This window comes from Onychomys torridus, chromosome 18 (assembly GCF_903995425.1).
Source record: "Onychomys torridus chromosome 18, mOncTor1.1, whole genome shotgun sequence".
NCBI classification, from domain to species: domain Eukaryota; kingdom Metazoa; phylum Chordata; class Mammalia; order Rodentia; family Cricetidae; genus Onychomys; species Onychomys torridus.
Window position 1 is genome coordinate 24,342,499 of NC_050460.1, and position 20,512 is coordinate 24,363,010.

Below are 20,512 nucleotides of genomic sequence, written 5' to 3' on the forward strand. Positions count from 1 at the left end.
CTCTTGGTAGCTAACCATCATCCTCCAAAACTCACACTGGGGTAGGTCTAATTCTGTTGGAGGAGTCTACTGTTTAGTGATGTGGATAAACTCCTTTGGAGCTCTCTGCACAGAACAACTTAGAAATCTGGCCATTACACTCAAGTATGTGAGTTGAGGTCCTGGGATGGTGATTTTCACCAAACTACCAAATTAGATAACTAGACAGATGAACCATGTCACCCATCTCAGATATTTACAGATGTTGGAAATTAGTATGTAGATATAACAGTCTCAATAATTTGGGACTTGAGAGTTTGAAAGATAGGTAGAATTTTCTGACTGGTTAGCAAATGGGAAAGATTAATACGAATTTTTTCTATATAGTGTGAAAATTCAGTGGTTAAAACTTTAAAAATATGGCTTGGGTCCTGTTAGTACTTATATGTTGCTATAATCTCAATGCATGTCTCTGTTGTTGATGTTCGCACATATGATTGGACTTCTGTCAAGAGGGGCCAGTGAAAGCAATTTGATGAATATGGATATGTTTACTTTAGGTTCAGGAATACTTTTATCAAATAACAGCCATTTCATCTAAAAGTGTCAAGTAACAAATCTATTAACATAGAGAACACATTCTGCCTTTCATCAATTTTCAGTGTAGCCATTATGTTTCAAAAATAGTCATAGAAATTGCATCAACAATGAACATATCTGAATCCCAAAGCAACTTCATTTATTGACTAGGGCAGTTGGGTTTATGTTGTTTTCAGGTGTTGATAACTTTGTGTGTGTGTGCGTGTACCATCATTTAAAAACATGGAAACCATTTTTAGCTCATGGACAATATAGCAGCAGAACCAGGTATTGTAAGACATGTGCTTCTGTTTGTCTGTTGCCTGAAATACAAGGCACTAGGAATGCTTATCAGGAAATGAAGACTGCCCCTTGTCCTCATTCATGTATTGCCCTAGAAACACTGAGGATCTCTCTCTTTCTCTCTCTCTCTCTCTCTCTCTTTCTCTCTCTCTCTCTCTCTCTCTGTCTCTGTCTCTCTGTCTCTCTCTCTGTGTCTCTGTCTCTGTCTCTCTCTCACACACACAAACACACACACACACACACACACACACACACACACACACACACAGAAAGAAAGAAATTTCCAGAGTTGAAAATTAAAAATATTGAATATTAATTTTTAAATGTAAAAGACAGTTGGGTGATTTAATTCAGTGTTTTTAAGTCCATTCTGGGATCTTTCAATTTGTAAAGAAAATGAAAGCTAGTTTTACTTTAACCTTATTTTTGCAGCTCAAACATTAAGTTGAATGAATATTTTCTTCAATGCATTAACTTTACTTGTTCAAAAATAGTTTCCTGTTACTATCATTAATTTAAAAATGTATACAAAAGAATGAATACTAAAAACATATAAACATACAAAAGATTTACAGAAGATCTTAAAAAATAAGATTGTTGACATCTTAAGTATATTTTAGAAATAAGAGTGGGCACACATGCCCTTGAAATGCATACACGTACACACACACACACACACACACACACACACACACACACTTATAGACATGAATACACAGAAACCCACACTCATAGGAAATGTCACACTGTGATGAAGCTAAGGGGTTTCAGAGCCAGAAGACAAGTCACAAATGACAGAAACTCTCATTATATTTAATATTTACAGGTACTAGCTATCCAAAAGGAAAAAGTGTGTCATTTGAGTTTTTGGGACTCACTAGGAAAACAAACATCGAAGCATGAGGAACATAAGAAAAACAACCACCAGTTACCATTTCTTGACAATGACCATCTTAAGGAACAGAATAGACATCATTCTTGTGGGACACACAAAGGAGTCATAAAATTATAACCTAAGTTGAAAAGAGGAATTTTATAAAGGAGACTTTTGTTTATTCTGTGCAGATTATCATGTGTGACTAACATTGAAATATCAACTCTGAAATGTGAGTGCTCAGCACTGTGATGTAAATATATTTACACCCTGATCTCTACCCTCTTTGGTCACACTTCTGTTTGTTTTAAAATTTAACATATTTAGTATAGTCATTTGGATCTTATTATCTTCCAAAGCTAAAGCTACAGGAAAAGTAACAAAATGCCTTTGACAAAAATTAGACACATAGTCACCAATAAAGCGTGAGTGAGCAAATGAAGTTGATCTTTTTAGTGAATTAGCAGAGCACAGGAAGGACATCATTAAGGGCCACAGAAGCAGGTGCACATGAGAAAGAACTGGATTTCCCTGGGAGAACTCTGAAAACAGTTCTTAATTGACATGACTTAAAGGACAGGTGGGAAAGAGCTGGTTGGAAATGGTATTTCAAAACATATTTAAATTTGCAGAGCTATCTAATCTGAGTCACTCACAAGACTATCTCTCCCTCTCAGCCAAGATAAAAGGTACAGACATTCAATAATTATGTTACTGTCCTACCCAGCATGAGCTCAGAGGAGAGGAACCAGGAAACAGGAACTTGGGCAACAGTACAGAACCAGTGCTCTTTCACTTAGCTTTCTCTAGAAGATTCCTGCTAGCTCTTTGGATAGTCCTTAGCTAAACCTTAGGAAGTTTACAGAGAGGTCTTCAAGTTTAGGGAAAGGATAAGTAGAATATGACACAGGGAATATGCACTCCAGACTTGATTTCTCGTAGTGTACAGAATATGCAATTTAATTATACATTATTATTTTGGACTTGAGATATTTAACTTTTTAAAAAAAGGTTTTTTGAGAAAAAAATCATTTAATGCTTATGGATGATTTTGCCTGCATGTGTATTTTTACATCACATGCTTCCCTGGTGCCCACAGATACCAGAACAAGAGCTATAGACACTTGTAAGCCCTCCTGTGAGGGCTAAGGATTAATTTGGAATCTTTGGAAAGAGTATCTAGTGCTCTTAACCACTGAGCCATGTCTCCAGACACAGAAAACTTTTTTTTTTATTTTACTGAAGATACAGTTTTATGTTGTAATGATGTCTTATGTTGACAATCTGATGATTTCCCTAATCTAAAGATATAGTAAAATTTTCTTTGCAACAGATATGTTTCTGTAGTTCTATGTAAATTTATATAACTGGTTGGGCTATAATATACTGTAATCTCAAATAATTAGAGAAGAAAATATAAAAATAATAAAATGGAACTATACACAAGCACCATGTGTGTACTGCTATGAGTGTGTATTTGAAGATAATTTGAAGATAATCCTGCCCCAGGATACATCATTTGCCAGTTGTTCAGTAGGAAGAATTAAAACCCCACCAAGTCCTCTCTCATCAAAAGTGCCTATTGTCAAGTCTAGTCTTGTGAAGCCCCAGTGCAGCAGCATTAAGAGGTACTGTGAGTCATGATTGACATCTACTCAGCTTGCCAAGAAGATATTATTTTGCTGTCTTGCCCCTTATATTCTTACACACACACATATTTTTCCATCTTTTCTGGTTATTACCTATATCTGGATGGGTTGATATAAAAAACTTCTTTAGTCCTGTATTTACTGTAATTAACTGCAAAGAGAGCCTTCTTGGATCAAAACTGAGTATAGCATGTGTAATGGACATAACAAACATGTTTAGAAGGCAGTTTGATATTATGTCGATTTAGTTAAGCAATAATAGCAAGTTGTTCCCTGGGGACTGAATAAAACAAATTAGAAACTGGTATTCTATAAGGATCATGAATTCAAAACAAAAGGAAGAAGAAGCATCCTGTTATAGAACAGATTGGTTAATTTAGTAAGTAAGAGATTTGAGGGTTAGGTTTTATTGGTAAAGTAGCTGTAATCAAAAGTCTTTCCCTTTCAACAAACTTTTCATTGGAAAAAAAATAACTCCGGAGAAAACTCTCCTAATTCATTTGGCATGCTCAGCAGTGGGGATTGCTTTGTTGTTTCATTTGGTCAAACCTCTTGTTCAATGTCAAATTTGAAAGCTTTAAAAGAAATAATGGTCCGTGTTGGGTGGTGAGCTGTTGGTGTGGACATGACAGCCCTTCTTTTCACCTAATTCCATTAGAATCAGTCACCTACTTGTCAGGGTAGTGGCTTTGATTAAAGAGTTATGTTAAGGCTTAATCTAGATAAAGTGCAGGCAATACTGAACTGCCAGTGTAAATGCTGACAGACTGCGGCTGAAATAAAACTACTTTCCCCTTACAAAGCATACTTTTTCCCTATAATTGGAAGATGCAAAGTAATTTAAGCTCCTCAGTCCATTTACTTATGTAAAACTACTTGAATGCATAAGAAATCACACACACACACACACACACACACACACACACACACACACACCTGTATTCAACCCTCTATATCTCATGTATTACATGAGCTTTATTTTGACTTAAAATCCATTTGTCAGTTAACTAGCAGCACCTTCATTTTTTTCTGCCTTAAGGTGATATAATAACAAGTACTGTAGTGTTGTAATGAAACCTGTTTAATTACTTATAAACTACTGATCTGTGCTTGGTGGCTACTCTCATGTAAACATGAAAAGAAATAAACTGGAAATTGGTATTTTACTAATCAGTAAGAGTATATGACTAAAACTGTGGCATAGTATGGACATTCTTAAGTATTTCAATTACATAAGAACAATCTTTTTCTAGTTATTAAGCATTGGTTGTGCTTAATGGAGGTAATTGAATAGTAGTTAGGCCAGGGACTACTCAAAGCTCAGCCCCAGTACTAAAAGCCTTCCCACTCTTCTCTTGCCTTATTGGCTCATGCATTTCTTGTGGTTAGAAGACATATATTAACAATAATTCTACATGAGAGACTATAGAGAACGTAAATGTTTAAGAACACACCTTTTTAATGTAAAGGTCTGTTGACATGATTTATTAGAAACTATATACATTATCATTTTATCTACTCAATAACTCCCCAACCACCTCAGTAAATGTATCTTTTTACTGTTATTGAAAACAGATTCTTCTCCCATACAATATATCCCAACTGCAGTTTCCAACCCCTCCACTCCTTCCAGCTAATCCCTGCCTCCCCTAGATTCTCTTCAGAAATGAGCAGACCTCCAGAGTCAAAACAAGTTACAATGAGACAAGGCAAAAGAGCTCATATCAACAGTAGAGAAGGCAACCCAATAAAGAGGAAAAGAGTCCCAACAGGAGAGAGAGGAGTCAGAGACCCACCTGCTCCCACTGTTAGGAGTCTCTCCCCAAAAATCCAAGCTAACAGCATAACATATATCCTGATGACCTGATAGAGCCCCACGTAGGCACTATGCTTGCAAACTTCAGTCTCTGTGAGCCTATATGAGCCCTGTTTAGTTGATTTGGTGGGACATGTTTTTTTGTGTCCTTCATGCCATCTGATCCTGCCATATTTCCACCCCCCTCTTCAATGCAGCATTCTCCCAACTCCTGTGGGAGGAACCCTATCGAGACCACCAATTTGGATTCTCTCTCCACATAACATCTAGCTATGAGTCTCTGAGGTAGCTCCCATCTGCTGCTGAAAAAAACTCTCTGATGATGATTGGACAAGGCATGTATTTATGGGTATAGCAGAATATCACTTTATTTATTCATTTGATTGTTTGTTTGTTTATTTATTTTTGCCAGTCTGCTTTTATTGTAGGTCTCTAGCTTCTATTCCTGGTTCCTGGCCATCCTGGCAGTGTAGGGCATGGGCTCCCTCTCATGGCATGGGCCTCAAGTTTAACCAGACATTGGTTGGCCACTGGCATAAGTTCTTTGCCACCAATGTCACATAATATCTTGCGGGCAGGAAAGATTGTATGTCAAAGGTTCTGTGGCTGGGTTGTTACCCATGTTTTTCTTTTGACAGTTGGCAGAGTACCTTCCCACACCATAGAGACTACAACATATGGGTGCTCAAACTCTCTACATTGAATGAGCTGTGTAGATATTGTCCTCAGCAAAGGACCACACTGCCAGATTTTGGAGAGTGACCCTCTGTCTTAGCATCAGTCTGGGTTGTATGGGTATGTCATTGAAACTTCTTAGCCTACAACTCCATCTAATGCAACTCAGTCTGACCACTAGAAGTCTTGCCTGACTACAAAAGATGTCCAGATTAGACTCTGGATCCATTACAAAGAGTCCTCACTAGGGTCGTTCTCAGAGATTCCAGGAAGTTACCTCCCAAATGCACCCTTTATTCAAGCCATCTCTGTCTACCCTTTGTCCCTCCATCAGTGTCCTCTCACCTGATCTATCCTGCTCCCATCCTCATCTGCTCCCAGTCTACTTGCAAAATCTATTCTGTATCCCCACACTTGGGAGATCATTCCATCTCCCTTAGAGCTGTTGTTACTTAGCCTGCCAGAGTCTGTGAAATGAAGCATGATTATCACTTACTTCACAAATAATATCCACTTGTAAGTGAGTACATGCCATGTGTGTCTTTTGGGGTCTGAGTTACTCACCCAGGAACATATTGTTTCCAAGTTCCATTCATTTACGTGCAACTTTCATTATGACAAGTTTTTTTTTTTTGTTTTTTTTTTTGTTTTTTTTTGTTTTTTTTTTAAGTTGAGCAATAATCCATTGTGTAAATGTACCATATTTTCTTTCTTTTTTTTTAGACCACATTTTCTTTTAGCCATTTTTTGGTTTAAGGACATTTAGGTTGTTTTCAGTTTCTGGGGATTATGAATAAAGTCACAATGAACATAGTTGTGTAAGTAGCCTTGAGGTAGGATGAAGAATCCTTGGGGCATATGCCCAAAAGTGGTATAGGTGGGTCTTGAGGAAGATGGATTCTCAATATTCTGAGTGTTCCCCTTGTTCCACATCCTTACCGGTAGAAGCTGAAACTTGTGTTATTGATCTCAATCATTCTGTCAGGAGTTATATGGAATCTTAAAGTAGTTTTGATTTGCATTTCTCTGATGGCTAACAATGCTAAACGTTTCTTTAAGTATTTCTCAGCCATCTGCAGCTAAGGTTCTTCTATTGAGATAGCCTGCATCATCTATGTTCTGATTAGAAAGTTGATTCCAGTGCCAATGTGTTCATGAATATTCATTGCTTTCTCTACTCTATCTTTTTTAATTTTATTCTTCATAAATATATTACATCTTAACTGCAGTTTATCTTCCCTGTCCCCAAGTGTCCCCTCACCCATCTCCCCTATCTCCCTAACTCTCTGATCCATGCCCCCTCCATCTCCCCTCAGAAAAGAGGAGGGCTCCCAGGGACATCAATCAAACATGGCATAATATGCTACAATAATTCAAGGCACATACCATCATATCAAGGCTAGACAAAGCAGCTCAGTAGGAGGAAAAGGGTCCCACAAGCAGGCAGAAGAGTTAGAAACAGCCCCCTTTTCCCACTGATAGGACTTCTATAATAATACCAAGCTACTTAGGCATAACATTTATACAGAGGAACTAGGCCTGACCCCTATAGGCTCCCTGATCTCAGTGAGCCCCCCATGAATCCCAGTCAGTTGATTCTGTGGGCCTTGTTCTCAAGGTGACCCTGCTCTCTCTGTTTCATCAGCTGAGCTCCCTGAGCTCTGCCTAATGTTTGGCTGTGGGACTACATCTGCTCCCTTCAGTTGCTGAATGAAATCTCTTTGGTCTCTTTGATGATGATTCTGCTAGCCTCTGGAACTAGAACACTCTACAGGAAGGGCGAAATGGATGTTCTGTGTTAGGAATGTTTTAGATATAACATTTTCTTTGACCAATGTACCAATTTTTTTTGCCATTTGTTTCTTAGATATGTGAGATTTTTTCTTCTACTTCGTCATGTATTCTTTTGGTGAATCTTGCTTTTGCATTTCCAGTTCTCATTCCTAATTTTTTTTTTCATTTCCAGACTTTCCTCAGGTTGTTTTCTTTATTGCTCCCATTTCTATTTTTAGGTCTTGAGCAGTCTTATTCATTTCCTTCAATTTTTTTTTGGGGGGGGGTGGTTGTTGGCCTTCTTTAAGGGTTTTGTTCATTTCTTCCAATAATTTGTCCATATTTTCCTGGCTTTCCTTGAGAGATTTCTTTAAGGGATTGTCTAATTCCCTCTTTAAAGACTTCTAGGATCTTCATGTAGTTGGTTTTATAGACCTTTCTTGTGCTTCAGCTATATTGGAATATTCAGAGCCCACTTGGTAGAATACCTGGGTTCTGGTGGAGATACATTGCCCTGACTGTTATTGATTGTGTTTTTATGCTCATGTCTAGACATCTGGGCTTTGGGTGATTATAGGTCTATGTGCTGCTTTCTAGATTTGTCTTTGTTAGGTAGGTATTTTGTTCCTTATTTTCTGTTTCCTGTATGAGTTTTAAGAGTTTGTTGGCTGCATCTTGCCTATTTTACTTGCCAGTGTGTTCATGGGAAATACTTGCTGGTGCTGGAGTCTAGTAGAAAGGGAGGCTACGGTGGTATGATCTGTGGGATCCACAGGAGGCATAGATATGTCTCAGGAGTAGGAAGGGAGGCTAAAGCTTTTGTTTTGTTGTAGCTCTAGGAACTGCCATAAGGATTGGGTCTATGGAAACAGAAAAAGTGGAGAATGTCCATGGGCAACTTTCCTAGTCTTCTGGCATGTGTGGCCTGTGGTTGAGCAGGGGCTGTCTGTCTGAGTTGGGGGTTGGGACACAGTGAAGAAGGGATGAAAGAAGGCCAGAGGGGTGGTCTGTGGGATTCTTAGGAGGCATAGACATGGGGAAGGTGAGACTGCAGCTGGCATATGTTGCATTGGTAAAGACTACCTTGACAATTGGATCTATGGGAACAGAAAGAGTAGGGAAGGTCTGAGGACAGCCTTCCTGGTGTTCTGGTAGGCATAGCTTGTCAAACAAAAAATCTTTATAAAATTGTTTTTGTTTACTCTGCCATTATATTAATTAATTCCTAGATGATTTGTTTTTAGCAAAAATTAACCAATCATTTTATTGATGAGATTAAATAACACTAAGACATCTTAGTTATGTTTCAGTATTTTGTATTAGTCCTTTCCTCTATTCCTACATTTCATTCTCTACTTTTCTTTTCTTTGCCTAGTTTTAACAACACTTTTCATTAAATATTTTCCTGGGCCTGGAGAGATAGCTCAGCAGTTAAGACCATTTGCCTTGCTTCCAATGGACTAGAATGCAATTCCCATCACCTGTATGGAGTTCACAACCATACCTGTAACTTCAGCTAAAGGAGGTCTGACAATCTCTTATGGCCTCTGCAGATGCCTGCACACACATGTGGATTCTCAGATTCTGACCCACAGACACATGCACACACATAAATGAATGTAATGACATCAAATAATCACATAGCGAAGATGAAAGTGAAACAAATACCACAAAATCATCCTCTTCTTGGCTTTTGTCTTTTTCTTCCCCTCTTCTGTAATATTTCCTGATCCTAAGGTGTGGGAGTGATTAGGATTGTACTCCATAATTGGATTTTTATTTGATAAGGATTTCTGTAGTGGTCTCCATAAATCTGGAAGTAGGAGAGGTAGCTCTCCCCAGGAAAGAAAACACAAATTGGTTGTCCACTGGCAAATAGTCACAGAAATATAGATGAAAGCCACATTATATGCACTGAGCAGCTTATATTTAGAGATATAGATGTATAAACATATATGCATACTATAACAATTAATGGAAAAAGAGGCCATAAATTTGAAGAAAGTTTGGGTTTGAGTATATGAGAGGGCTTGAAATGGGAAAACTGTTGTAATTACATTACAGTCTCAAAAATTAAAACAAAGGATTGACGAAAAGAAACTATGGAGTAACAAGAAAGCTATTAGTTACTCCTATTTAACAGTTACATTTTACAGTTAGTGTACAAACAGCCCATGCCATTAATGCTCTAGAGAATCTTCATAACAATATAGATGGCCAATAACAAAAAAAGAATCAAAAAATCCAGAGATATGCGTCTTCATTTCTTTCTTGAATTTAATAGAAAACTTTCACTAACTCACTGACTGTGTTGATTCAGGACAGCAATCTAAGTGTTCGGGGCCTGGATCCAGAAGGTAAAGCATTTGAAGACATTCTGTGCTACACAAAGAGTCTGAGATCAGTCTGGTCTGCTAATGGAGAGACCGTAACCTCAAAACAAACCAAAGGACAGACAGACAGAAATACACACATAAACACACAGTCAGAGACAGAGAGAGAGACAGAGAGACAGAGAGAGTGACAGAGAGAGAGAGAGAGAGAGAGAGAGAGAGAGAGAGAGGGAATAAGAAGTAAGGATGTAGCTCAGTGATAGGCCACTGGAAATTTTGATCTCCCTAGTCATTCTGCACAACACATTCATCAAATGAATATGTAAGGCAATATTAGGAACCAAATTGTATTTTTGATAAACATATCTGATAAACATATCATATTTGTACTGAGCTAACCTCTATGAAACAATATTTCCCACTCTGGGATAAAGTGAGATAAAAATTAGCCAGTATAGATACAAAAACAAACATTTGACTAAAATTGCAAACAGTCTCATAAGATATTTGATGGTAGGGATTTTATTTCTTTTTCTGTTTAATATTACTACATGGGTGTTTTAAGCCACACACTTGTTATCTCATTGTTTATGTGAGCAAGACTTTCAGGACTAAGTTAAGCTAAATATCCGACTTAGTTCATAACACTTCAAATAACTGAGGTTATTTGAAGGAAGTCACTCCTTAGGGTGCTGGCAGAATTCAGTTCCTTACAGACTGCCAAACTAGGGGTGGTAATTCTTTCCTGGCTTGTGGCTGAAGGTCACTCAATGTCTTACTGTGTGCCTGTCTCCATATGGTAGCTCACAATATAGCAGTTTGCTTCTTCAAATCCTGTGGAGAGTCATTCAGCAAAGTGACCTTTACAATCTTATGTAATACAATACACATGCACTCACACAATATATTGTCATATATACCACAATCTATTTGTAAGAAGCCAATGAAAGGTCCTAAATACATTCATTGGAAAGAGATTATTCAAGGATAGGAACAACATTTATTGATCAATTTAGGGATGTGAATTCTAAATACTCTTTTTCAGTGAAGGCATATTAACAACTTGTTTTATTTTAATAATAGTCTTAGCAATGAAAAATAAAGAAAAATGATTTAAAATCATAGGGAAAGATAATGAATGATAAGAAACTTAAAAATATTATTTATATGAAGTGGAATCATAGTTCTGTATACTGTGTGAATGTCTCTGTGATTGGTTTAATAAACAAGCTGACTGGCCAGTTGCTGAACAGGATAAACACAGGTGGGAAAGCAAAACTGAGAATCATGGGATGAGGAATGGTGGAGATAGAAAAGTCACCAGACAGGTGGTAAATGAGTTGATATACGAAATAGTATAGAGGTAGAAGCCACAAGCATCAGGACAGCATGTAGGTTAATAGAAATAATGTGTCAAGTTGTAAGAGCTAGTTAATAATAAGCCTGAGTTATGAGCTGAGCATTTATAATTGGTATTAAGTTTCTGAGTCATCTATTTGGGAAGCTGCTACTGGATATTTGGGAGCAGGCAGTTGGGACAGGAAAATTCCACCTACATATATGTCTCAAAATTAACTCAAATTTAAGACTCAATTACTTTTTCAAAGGGAAAGCAGAAAGATTGTAAGAACCAGAGGATCTCGGGGTTTGCTGTGAAGTTGTGTATCCTAGGAATGTACAAAGCTACACACATAAAGTCCACCAGCACAACTGCTTAAACATGAGCTGAACAAGGACAACAACAATAGATATGCCAAAATGGACAGGGGAAAGACCATGATGCCTCAATCCTACACAAAGGACTTAGCCAAAAATACTGAGAGCAGAATAAATAGTCGTACTCAGAAAATAGAACATCAACTAAGTTGTTCAATTCCAGATGGTAAGCCATAAAAACATGCATGCAAGTAACAGAATGCAGACTGAAAATGTTATATTTAGAGAATATATAATTATATACATATAAGCATGTAACAATAATTTTGAAAAAAACTGATGGGGGATGTCTTTCTGTACACTGTGAATATGTGTTGCTCTGATTGGTTGATAAATAAAGTCATTTGGCCTATGTCAAAGCAGCTTAGATGCAGGCAGGAAATCTAAACAGAGAGACAGAAAAAAAGGCAAGGAGAGACACCAGCTGCCACCAAAGGAAAAACATGCCAGTAGACTGGTGCACCATAGCTACATGGCAACTTATAGATGAATAGAAATTGATAAATTTAAGATATAAGAGCTAGCTAGAAAGAAGCTTGAGCCATAGGCAATGACCATGCAATTTGTAATTGATATAAATCTCTGTGTGTTTACTTGGGTCTGAGCAGGACCTGGCGGGACACAGGAATTTTATAAGTGCCTCTAGGAACTTAGTGCCAGTCAAGACCAGGAAAATTTTCAACTACAAAAGACCATGAGTCTGAAGAAGAATGGGGAAAGGTATATGGGAAGGTTTTCAGGGAGGAAAGGGAAGAGGAAAATGTTATAGTCTCAAAATATTTTTAAAACATTTTCTAGCTCATCTGTATTGCCTCTTTTAAGGTCTATGTATTTCAGACAATTACTTAATATTTACTTAGTCAATGAAACTAAACATTATGAAGATTCTCTCCTGGTTTGTAACTGTCTTGGTTAGAGTTTTCATTACTGTAAAGAGATACTACTGTAGTTGGAGACCTTCTCTCCAGCCCCCACCAAGCCCTGTTAGTCCAACAACCCATTTGTAAAATAAACACACAGACATTTATATTATTTAAACTGCTTGGCCATTAGCACAGGCCTACCATTGTCTAGCTCTTACTCTTATATTTAGTCCATTTCTATAAATCTATACTTTGCCACGTGGCTTGTAGCTTTGCATGTTGCTTCTCATGGTGGCAGCTGACAGTCTCTCTACCAGCCTTCCACTTCCCATCATTCTGCTCCTCCTCGTCACACCTACCCTATCCTTTCTGCCTGGCAACTGGCTAATCAGCACTTTATTTATTTTACCCAATCAGAGCAACACATTTGACATACAGAATATCCCACAGCATACTATGACCATGGACAACTCTTACAAAGGAAAGCATTTAATTTGGTCTGGCTTACAATTTAGAGGCTTAATCCATTATTGTCACAACAGGAAACACAGTGGCATACAAGCAGGCATATTGCTGGAAAGGTAGCTCAGACTTCTACATCAGGATCTGCAGGCAACAGGAAAATACAGTTAACCTTGAGTTCTGGCTTGAACTTCTAAAATCTCAAAGCCTACCCCTCATTGACTCATTTCCTCCAATAAGATCACACCTACTCTTACAAGGCCACATACTCTCTATGAGCCTATTAGGGCCATTTTTATTCAGTACACCACAGTTACATGAGAGAAATTTGCCCAAAATTCTATCAACTACATGCCATTCAAGATGGCATTGTTATGTACTTAGACTTTCAACCTGAATATGATACCCCCTTCTTTTAATAGAAGAGAGGAGTTGAGACAGGTTCTCTCTATGTAGTCTTGGAGGTCCTGTAACTAACTATGCAGACCAGACTGGCCTTGAAAATACATAGATCTAACTATCTCTGTCTTCCCAGTATAGGGATTAAAATCTGTGCCACTATGCTGGATCAAGTTTTCCTTTTCATATATAAGGTGAAAAGGATATGTATCTTTAGTTGTTTATGTCAATTGGTAGTGAGTTTCCTCACTTTCAACTAGAGGAGTGGTTCTCAACCTGTGATCCTTTCAGAGGGGTCGCCTAAGACCTTCAGAAGACACAGATATTTATATTATGACTAATTACAGAATCAAAACTGTAGTTATATGGTAGCAACAAAAAAATCGTGGTTAAAGGTCACCAGAACATGAGATACTTCATTAAGGTGGCAGGATTAGGAAGGTTGAGAACCACTGCACTAGAGGGATGTCTAAATTATGCAAAATAAAATACAACCAATCAATGTAATAATATGATAGATTTTAGGCTTTCATGAATAAAGTATAGAGCAGTATGCATAAATTACTAAACTCATACCAGATATGAACTGAATATATAACTGCAGAATCTACACTCATTTTTAGTTCTATAGCAACATGGCATGTGTTTCTATCACAACACACATACACATAACCTTTTATGTCATAGTTTTTAGGATTTATCAGTCTTATAAGATTATGAGTTCTCCACAAAGTCTTGAAACTGCAATCAAGACATTGATTGATGATAGATAGCATCTGAAGACCGGGGCACTTATCAATCATCATTAAGATCAACTGAATGTGGACTCCTTTAAGTTAGACGTGCTGTTAACAGCTAGGTGCCACTGTCAGCCCCCAAAGCCTAACATCAGGACCTTGGGACCCTGTGGCTTTCTTGCAGTGCTTCTAGTAGTTTATATCATTAAAAATCATAATTTTAAAAGCTCAATTGCTATTATAAATGACTTATGAATAATAAGAGTGTTATATATATATATATATATATATATATATATATATATAGTATTTTTCAATCAAAAATTGCAAATATTGAATGGATTCTTGTTTGAAGAATGTTCACATTAGAATAAAAGACAGACTGAGAAAGAAAAAAATGAAAAAAATCACTCTGTGTAGATATTGATGACAGAGAGTGTGAGTGGTTATTTTTATATCTGAAAAGCACTGACTGATTATAATTACTTTAACACTAAACAAAGATCATGTTGTATTGATAAACAAACTTTATCAGGAAAAAGAACAGTTATAAGCACATATTCATCTATCATGAGAACATCTCCAGAGAGCACCAACACATGAAGGGAGGGATAGACAGAAAAACAATGATGGTAGGAAACTTCAGTGCAACACTTTCCACAACTACAAATAAACGTATCCAGTCAGGAAATCAATAAAAACATATCAGATGTGAAGAAGAATGTGGTCTAAGTACACAATACTGAACACTATCCCCAGCAGAGGAACATTACAGACATAGAGCATGCCTCAGTGAAATCACATGGAAGTACCATACAAGTCTCAACAGCGTGGGAGGGTTGAAAATCATAAATCACAATAAAAACCTTTAAATGGAGGAAATCTGGTAATAAAAATAACAACAATAATATTTCCACTGGTATTGTGGTCTCTTTTTCTACCCACAGTCCAGTGCTCAAGAGGTCAAGTGAAGCAGGAAGGTAACTGTGAGTTTAAGGCCTGTTTGGAATGCATAATGAATCCTTGGCCAGTCTAGAGTAGTGATTCTCAACTTGTGGGTTGCAACTCCTACTATAGTTACATATCAGATATCCTGCATATCAGATATTTGTATTCAGACTCATAACAGTAGCAAAATTACAGTTATGAAGTAGCAAAGAAATAATTTTATCATGGGTGGTCACCACAACATGAGAAATTATAATAAAGTATTGCAGCATTAAAAATGTTGAGGACCACTGCTCTAAAGTATCATGTGAGACCTTCTCCATAAGAAAACAAAATTGAAAATGTAGACTAGTAATGACTCTATACATAAAGGGACTTGCTGTCAAGCCTAATGTCCTGAGTACCATCCCCAGAACCCACATGGAAAGAGAAACTAGCATCCACAGATTATCTACTAATCTCAGGAGTGTTGTCAAAATATGAAATAAACAAATGCAATGTTTTAAACTAAATAATAGAAAATTGACAAACATGTAAACATTAATAAATATGCCCTCAAACAACCATTGAGTCAAATAAGGAAATAAAAAGACAGTTAACATTGCAATTGATTAGCAGAAAATTAGGAAATATATCAAGATAAATGAAAACAAAATAGAATGTAGTGATTTTTTTTATTTTTTATTTTATTTTATTATTATTATTATATATGTGTTTTAATTTTACACATCAGCCATGGGTTCCCCTGTCCTCCCCGCTCCCGCCCCGATCCTCACCTTCCCCCATACCCTCCCCTCCATTCCCATCTCCTCCAGGGCCAAGACTCCCCTGGGAATTCAATTCAACCTGGTGGATTCAGTACAGGCAGGTCCAGTCCCCTCCTTCCAGGCTGAGCAAAGTGTCCCTGTGTAAGCCCAAGGTTCCAAACAGCCAGCTCATACACTAAGGACAGGTCCTGGTCCAACAGCCTGGATGCCTCCCAAGCAGTTCAAGCTATTCAATTGTCTCACTTATCCAGCGGGCCTGTTCTAGCTGGATGAGATCTACATGAACAACCTGGATGACAGTGGGAGTAATGAAGTACAAAGTTTGAGGGAAAGAAAGCTTAGGGGAGCAGGAGATCCCAGCTGGATCAAGAACAGAAAGGGAGAACAAGGAATAACAAACCATGATAAATAAAGACCACATGAGAACAGGAATAGGCAGAGTGCTGGAGAGGTTCCCTGAAATCCACAATGGTATATCCTCTGTAGTCTGCTGGCAATGGTCGAGAGAAAGCCTGATCTGACTTAGTCTGTTGATCAGATGTCCAAACACCCTACCAGTCGAGCTGGAACTCTCATCCAATAACTGATGGAAGTGGATGCAGAGATCCTCAGCCAGGCCCCAGGTGGAGCTCCAGGTGTCCAGTTGTGGAGAAAGAGGAGGGACTGTAAGACTGTGAATTGTTGAGCCCAAGTTTGGAAAAAGCACAGGGACAAATAGCCAAACGAATAGAAGTACATGAATTATGAACCAGAATGTAGTGAATTTTAAGGTGATATAGTAATAGCATTACAGAGGAAGAAGTTTAAATGGTTTTTTAAAAGAAGGAATGATCACATAAATAATTCAAATTTATATCTCAGTGGGCTTGGAAAAGAGCAAAGCTAGTTCATAGTAGCAGAAAATAAAAGAAACAAAGATTGGATTTGAAACAGAGAATAGAAAAATACAATAAAATTAAGTTGATTTTTGAGAAGGTAATTGAAACTAGGAATCTTATTAATTGAACTAAGAAACAGCAAGAATGACTCAAAAAAATAATCAAAAATGAAAAGGGGCTGCTGTCTGAGTGAGGATTAAATCTGGGGCCTTATACATACACTCCACCATAGATCTCTCCCATATGTAGCTAAGGAGGATTGCTAGTTGGATAGGCCTGAATATTGCCCACATCATAATTAGAGGACATCTCAAAGCCCCGCACACTGAATTTCTTAAACAAAGCATTAAAATAAGTGAGTCCCTCATTTTGTTGTACAAGTTGAACTATCCAAAGCAAAATGAACACCCAGGGAGACAGATGGAATTGATAATGATGAATAAAACATTGTATATCATAAAACATAAAGTAGAGAGATGAAATCCATATTGATTTAATATCTTCCGAAGGAGAAGGAAGGAAAAGGAATAATATACTATAAATTATAATAAAGCAGGTGAGTGACATGATAAAATGCCCTAGAATAATATCTATAAAACAAAAATAAAGAAATCCAAGCAAGGAAGGATTCAGAGCAGAGACGCTATCTAGAGGTCAGCAATGGAAGCAGAGTAGAAGGGTTCCTGAGAAAAATGCACAACAGTGAAATATGAGCAAGATATTTCTGCAACAACACAGCACATATACATGTAAGAGAGTGGTTTATATATTGAGAGCCACTGGTAGCAAAAGTCCACCAAAAAGCATGACAACTAGAGTTCAGAAGGTCAACCTATCAGAACTAAGGGTTCTGTTAAAGAAAACCATCATGCAAGGCATTATAGAATTACTGCCTTTTGAATAAACTGGTTATCTCTTGTAAACTTCTTGTGCAATGACAGCTATGGTTCTCCCCATTTATCGTGCATCTCCATGTAATGTGTACATATACTCTCATGAATGCACCTCAATCCTGGGCATAACTTTCCCTATACATTCGGGTTAACAGGATAACTTTCCCCAGCTGTGTTTATTTTTTTTTCATTAACATATATCTGGCCAGGGCCATTCTCCAGAGAAAAGTATTTCAGCAAAGATACCTTTTTCCAAGGACAAAACTGCACATAGATAAACATTAGCTCATCTCACCCACAGATAGAGAAAAGAACCACTACCAATTAAATCCTCAACTCATTACCTTCATGCCAGGTTATTTACACAAGACCCTAATTTAAGAGATTTACTGCTTACATTCCTGGGATGATGTTTTAGCTTGCTAGTTACTGAGTTAAGGTAGTTACCACTGACCCAAGGAGATTACCATTATGGCCAGGCAGGCAATAGGTGCCAAGCTTCTTTCTTGTGCAAATTAAGTTTTAACTCCTCCTCAACCAGGTGCTATTCCTAGATTCTCTAATTGATCTTAGTTGACCCTACCAGAGAACTCCCCTTTAGTCACTCCACTTTCAGGTTGTAATTGGAAGCTGACATTTATTGCTTTATGTGTGGATTGTTATTACCTCTTTCTGTGACCCTGAAAACTTTAAGCCTCGCATTGCTTTGCAAAGAATTGCTGTTTAAGTATATATACTGGATCTCTGGATTTAGGTGTTTTCTTTGTGTGTGTGTGTGTGTGTGTGTGTGTGTGTGTGTGTGTGTGTGCGTGTGTGTGTGTGTGTGTGTGTGTGTTTTGTTTAATTTTGTTTTTCAAGACAAGGCTTCTCAGTGTAGTTTTGGTGCCTGTCCTGGATCTCACTCTGTAGACCAGGCTGGCCTTGAACTCACAGAGATCTGCCTAGCTCTGTCTCCCAAGTGCGGGGCTTAAAGAGGGAATGGATTTGGAAGACCAAAGATGAGGATGGAGACAGAAAGAACTAAATAGACATGAGAGAACAGCAGAAGGGACTGAGAGCAAGAGGAACTGAGAGGAACCAAGTATGAGAACAGAAAAGAAACTGTGGAGATAGAATTGACTTAGAAGAATAAATGGACTAAAGAACTCAGTGTGCTTAGATTCATCGAATATGCCTCAGATTAATATCCCTACCTACTTGTAGCATCTATTCTGGACCCTGGTAGAAATCTCCTCAAGGCAGGCTCTTGGGGGGAATTCCGTACATCTATAAATAAACATTATAGAAGTGAGTGTACATTGATATATCTTCTGAGAACTAAGTGGCTTTACAAAGTGGCCCATAATCAAGAATCTTCATATTTAATTCAAAATAATGCAAAAACTGGAAAATTTATAAATTATGAAAAGGAAAATACAGAGGATAAAGCAGTGTGTAAAGTAGTAAAACAAATAAAATAGTGGTCATATTAATGTGCATTGTCTACATTTTTTTTCAAAAGTGAGAAAAAATCTTGTATTGCTTAGAAATAAAACATTCTCTGTGCTATTTAGGAGATAAATATTTATTGAACCATTCTATAAAGAAATTAATATGGGGCAGGAGTTGGTGACAACATTAATATCAACATAAAGATCTTAAATAGACAAAGCAAACCATATACTTGCAAGAAAAAATAATAATTAACGAATCTGTATCCACTATGTAACTGTGAAATAAATATTAAAATTGTACCAAAGAGAAGTTGATAATCAACAAGTCACAGAAAATTCTAATACTTTCCTAATGAACTGATTTGATAAAATGAGTAAATACATACAATTGTGTGGTTAATTTAATATTCATACAAGAAAATATGCTTATATATTTAATCATATACTTTACAAATGGAGATAATAATTTTGCTTTAATTTAGCTACATTTAAAAAATAAGTAACATACTAGTAGATAAACAATTAGAACAGAGAAGAAGGAAATATGATTTTCAAAATTATATATATATATATATATATATATATCAACAAAAGGTGAAATATCACCTAGTTTGTGGTGAAACCATGGCAGTGGGTAACATGATTTTTTTTTTGTCTTAATATTTATCACCAATTAAGGAAACAGAAAAAAGTGCATGCTTGTCATAAAACAGTAATAAAGGATATTCATATATTACTAAATGTGATTTTAATTAGAAAATAGGAAATTTTAAATATAGGTGATAAATATTTTCAAAGTAGGTCTCATAAAAGTTCTCAATCTTATTAAGTTCTTAATCTTATTAAGAAAAACAGCAAATATAGTGTTGGCTAAAGATTAGAATCCCTCACTAGACTTAAGCAAACAGAGCAGGGGGATCATTGCTGGCAGCAAATGAGATTACATAAAATAAAAGCAATATCCAGAAAAGTACCAGGATGTATGCACAAAGAATTAATTATGATAATGATTCAATAGGTTCCACTGTCTGATAGTTTCGTGGTCAGGACTAATTGAAGGAAATGGGGGAAAGGCATTTAGCATTGTGCTGGTAAATGAAAGGCACTTAATTAATATTGATTTTTGTTTGGAGAGGAATGGGAAGCAACAGTGAGACATTCCTGTGATTTATTCATATCTTGCTCCCAACTAGTTCCTTGTTTCCTTGTGCAATGACGTTATTCCTAAATGTAAGGTAATATTAAGTAGACCATTATTGTTTTATTTTTATGGATTTCATTAGTGTTTTTCTGTCTAAACAACATTTTGTCCTATTGACTTACAAAAGAAATGTATTCTCCTTATGAATAAATTAATTTTACTTCATATTTCAAATAACCTTCAGAAATATTTCTTTGTCAGAATTTAACTCAAGTGAAATTATTAACTAAAAAA